The sequence below is a fragment of the Lactuca saligna genome, chromosome 2 (assembly GCF_052625555.1).
Source record: "Lactuca saligna cultivar CGN05327 chromosome 2, ASM5262555v1, whole genome shotgun sequence".
NCBI lineage: Eukaryota > Viridiplantae > Streptophyta > Magnoliopsida > Asterales > Asteraceae > Lactuca > Lactuca saligna.
The window spans coordinates 143,038,556-143,043,831 of NC_136418.1; the positions used below are offsets into that span (position 1 = coordinate 143,038,556).

General features: G+C 35.3%; 1 long non-coding RNA gene across 1 annotated transcript; it reads right to left on the reverse strand.

The window, feature by feature from the left end:
* Nucleotides 1-2,807: 2,807 nt before the first annotated feature.
* On the reverse strand, nt 2,808-3,921 carry LOC145029162 (uncharacterized). Its single transcript, XR_013676403.1, has 2 exons — nt 3,719-3,921; nt 2,808-3,354 (listed from the first exon to the last, which is right to left on the reverse strand). It is a non-coding gene; the product is annotated as an uncharacterized LOC145029162 (long non-coding RNA).
* Nucleotides 3,922-5,276: the final 1,355 nt, after the last annotated feature.

Here is a 5,276-nt window from a genome sequence, read left to right on the forward strand (position 1 = left end):
CTTTTTTTTCTTAGCCGAAGCATAAATTTCATTAATAACAAAAGGAACATCTAAAGTAAAATTACCTTAAACATAAGTCAATTGCTTTTGACTAATAACTTTCCCCAAACAATTTTGAAAGCATCTTGTACATACACCTAATAAGGTATATGTGAACTAGCAAACTTTTTAAGCTTCTTCTTTTAAGCTTAGGCCTGACCATCTTAGATTCATAAAATTTTGAAGACATGAACTTTCAAACTTCATCCATAATGTGAACCAAATCGGTCACCCAATCACCTTTGATATTAAGACCATTGATCCTACTTCTTTTTTATGACAATTAATAATACCACGAAAGAACTTACTATTTTCATTCCTTCCACCTCCCACTTGATTCTCACTTTTTGTTTAAGAATTAAGATTTGGTCTTCCAATTGATTTAAAATCAGTGATTCTTCTCTTGTTGTTCATTCTTTCAGTGATAGAAGAGGTTGATCTTTAGCTAATAATTCCAATTCATTAATTTTATCAGCGAATTTAGATAACCCTTTTCTTATTTTTTATTAACTCCAATCTCCAAAGCTTGATGCTGATTTTAAGCTCTTGAAGTTTTTTAGGTGGCCTTAGGTCAAACTTCATGTAGTCGATATTTTAGCCCAAGAATCAATCACAATTGCCTCAAGCCCGTCTACGAGAAACTAATAGTTAAAACTTAAAACTTAAAAACTTTAAATGGAATAGGCCCAAAATCAATACTCTCACTGATCAAAACAATTCGGTTGAGGTCCAAGTAGGTGTGATAAAAAAAAACCGGTTCGTGAACCGAACTGACCTCCGATCCGAAAAGCTATTTAGCCCTGAACCGGTTCAGCCATAAACCGAACAGCCAGTTTGAGCCGGATCTCCATTCCAACCATTGGGATCGATTTTGAACCGGTTTACGTCGAACCAGTTTACCGAACCGATTATGGACCAGTTTTGAACTGGTTTTTCGAGAAGGGGTAATCTGCCCATTTTTTAATCCTATTGTACCGGCTATAAAGTTGTTTATGGCTGTTGTAATCTCATTTTGGGGTCCCTTTTGGCTATATTCACCAATATTTGATAATATAAATATCAAGTAGATATATTAGGTTAACGAAACCTCAAAAAAACCTCTCTTAGATAATAAAAAACAAAAAATAAAAAAAAAACACTATTAATTCAAGCAATGGATTCGACTTCCGTTGGTGTTGGAGATTCATCAAATAATCTTAGCATTGTTAGCATCAAAGAAACAACTAGAAATCCGGCTATTTGGGGCAACTTTGATTTGTGTGTAATGTCGAGCAGTCCGAGAAAAGTGCGATGCAAGAAATATGGTGCTTTTTTCAATGAAGATGGGAATTCGACATTGAAAACTCATATGACCAAGAGATGCCCTGCGATGAAATTTAGGTCGGGACATAATCAAACAACAATGACGAATGATACCACATTGTGGAGTTACGATTTGGCTAAAGTTCGGGATATGATGACGAAGTTTGTGATTCAAGAATGCTTGCCTTTTGACCACTTTGACAACAAACGATTGACTTCACTCATCCAAGATACTCTCCAACCATGATATTGTTGTGTGAGTTGTACTTCTATTAGACATGATTGTATTGAAATGTGGAAACTTGCAAAAAAATGAAATGATTTTAGGTATTCAATCTTTAAAAGCCGGTGTGAATTTAACTTGTGATGTTTGGATGGCTCATCACGGTTCACCAGATGCATACCTTTGTGTTACCACTCATTGGAATAATCCAAATAATTGGGTAATGATGAAGTGTATGATTACGTCTGAATTGTTTGAGTATCCGCACACCTGTAGAAAGCAAAGTTTGTAATGAGAAGCACAATGTCTGCTAATATGATGAAATCAATGATAGAAAAATTTTAAAAAAAATATTTTGAAGAAATGTCTCCCATTATTACATTTTTCGCCATTTGAATCCGACTCTAAATGTTGGGGGAGGGGGTGAGACTTTAATTGAATATATTTGTTACGATTTAGGTTTATTGAATAATGACATGGATTATACATCAAATGAAGTTTCAAAATTTAACAATGTTTTTCAAAATCTATTTGAAGTTTATTTAACAAAATATGGTTCAACAAACATTCATGATATGATGCAAAATACGGGGGCTTCGAGATCCACTTCTCACCAAAATAACGAAACAATTCGTCTCAATAATACTTTGAGGAATGAAAATTCCAAATGAGCTCGGTCTAACACCCCTAGTAGCGAGCTCGAAAGGTATATTGGTTCCTATTTCTTGTCACAAATGAGTGTTCAAGAGTTTTAAATTTTTTATATTTTGGCTTGGTGGAAAGGAAAGGAAACACAATTTCTGATTCTAGCCGTTATGATCCGTGATCTACTAAGCTCCTAAGCTTCTACGGTAGCTTCAGAATCGGCTTTTTCCTGTTAAAGGCAGGGTTATATCACCAAGAAGAAAAAAAACTCACCCCTTTGTCAGTGGAAGTGTGCATTTTCTTGAAATGTTACCTTGATGGCATGGAACGGATACAAGACATTGAAGTATTAGAAGGCACATCGTTGCGTGCCGAACCACAAGTACATGAGGAAGTAGTGATGGGAATGTCAGTGCTACTCACCCTAGAAGAGCTCGAGTATGAGAGAAGATTGTGTAACGACATAGCGGATGATGAATATATACCAAGGTTTCAGAAATCACTCGACGGTGGACCAGGGTCAAGGGATTAATCAGTCAGACGGGGATTAATCGGGTACCATTAATTATTAAAAAATTAATAAATATAACATTAATGCTAAGAATATAAGGATAGATTTATAATAAAAAAAAATATTAAAAAATATATAAGGAAAACTTTACATAGATCTATCTCATATTACAAGCCTAAACTCCAACATTCAAAATTTAGGATTAAAACATTCAAAAAAGAACCATTTGATCTATTATACGGAACAACAAAAGTGGACCATTATACCATCCAAATTTGACGAGCATCCAAATGGTACATCACTACAGCCAATAAGTTTTGAACATGAATCATTTTACTCAATTAAAGAAATCACTGTGTAGAACATGAAGCAAGAACAACCCCTGAAGCAAGAACACCCCTTGGAACATGATAATTGAATAAATTCGGATAATGCTGTTTTGCTACTGTTCACTCCTTCCCCTTTCATGTTATGCTGATCAGAAAAGAAGAGATGATTGACCCATGAATACTAACTCCTTGAATTGATAATCAATACTACAAGATTCACTTAGGCAATTGATCGAACACTTGGTGGGCAGATGGTTTCATACACAAACCAGCATCGCCACCACTTCTACCCTACCTGTGACAACCTACACAAGGATCTTGGAATTAACATACATACATACATACATACATAATCACGAGTTATTGCAACAACAAGATTCTAACATTGTTTCAATTCAACAAGTTTTAAACCGGTTTCTTTTGAACTGGTTTCAGTAAAACCGAATCAGTTTATATAAGTTCGGATTTTTTTGGGGGTGACCGGATTGGAACCGAACCGGTTTCCAGGTAAACCGGTTTTAACTTGGTTGACTAGAACCGAACCGGTTTTCTGAACCGGTCCGGTTAAAAAAAACCGGTCTGTGCAACACTAGGTCCAAGTATAGCCACAGAAGAACCGTAATAGAAGCATAAGCCCAATTATCAAGAAACAAATCATATGCAAAAAACCTGTCGGTTTTTCTGAAACTTCTACCATATGGACTCATCCAAGTTAAACTCAAATTAAAATCTTAGCATCACGTATGAAAGCTAAACAAACGAGAAGCCATTCCTGCAATTTCTAGGGCGGATGGAAAGCTAAATGTTTAAAAGTTGACTTTGTAGAGGTCAGGTGGTTCCCATCACTCCTTTCAAATAATTGAATTTGTATGGTTATGTTAAAGTACACGACGTGCCAAGTTATTTTTAAAAAATAAAGTTCATAAAACATGGAGTTTTTGCTTGAAATGTCTACTATCTGATTAGCTTGAAAAAACACATGCATACACTCAGAATGTGTATTTCATTCATTAATGTTTTATATTATTCAAAGATATTCATGATTGGAAAACATATTCAAGTGATATATATATATATATATATATATATATATATATATATATATATATATATATCTTTACTATATTATTAAACATATTGCCTCTTTCTTGAAAATTAAGAGGTACAATATATATTACCTCATGTACAATAATATTAAGCATATAACCACATCCGTATTACACTATACGTTATTGGTTTACCCTAATCTCCTACATCCGTATTACACTATACCTTATTGCTTTACCCTAATATCCTAAATACACAACAGTCGCCTTCAAACCAATTCTCATCGGTCTCCACCAAAGATGCAGTCCACCTTTTCCAGTAATACACAAGTATCCATAACCTTATCTCACCGCTACGATCAACCAAGATTCTCGGGGAAGTTAAGGAAGATCATCAAGAAAGAAAAAAGAAAATCCCAGATCAGAAAAACTGGAATCGAGATCAATGATTTCCTTGTTGGGTCAGATGGGTTTGAACTGTTTTCAAGATTCTGCTACAGCAATGGCGAAATCAATATCTCCGTATCCAACGTCTCCCACCAAAGGTCCATGGCTACCGTCACCACTTGCACAGAACCGCACATGCATTTTATAGTCACCAATGGTCTACCACTATTTTCATCAGCGACCTATTCTTACAATCAGATCTATTTTTATATGCTTATTGTCTTTCCTATTCTCGGTTCCTTTGTTCAGTGGTCATGTAGGATTCTTGGAATATATGATGCTGGTAAGAATCATCTTCTCTCTCTCTCTCTCTCTCTCTCTCTCTCTCTCTCTCTCTCTCTCTTTTTCTACAAACATATCCGATGATGTCGAATGTCGAATTGTTAAGCTAAATAGTTTTTCCTCTTCCTTGCATCCAAAAGGCATATCTTTGCCTCTCTCCATTCAATACTAAGAGAAACCCTAAATTCTCCCCGAAAAACTGATGCCACACTTTCATCATCCTCGATTAACCCATCTCGAGATGGATGCTAAAGACATCCCAACAACGCCATCCTCCGAATCTTTCACCCCCAGGTGCGCTCTAGGTCGATTTATGTTATTTTTTGTTGTTACTTTTTAGATCTTTTATCTTTAGTTAATTATTCGATGTTGAGATTTTGTTGCAGCAACAGATGATGAACATGAATAAAGGTTTTTGAGTTTTGATTCTTGGTCTCTGGTTCGATCTATTC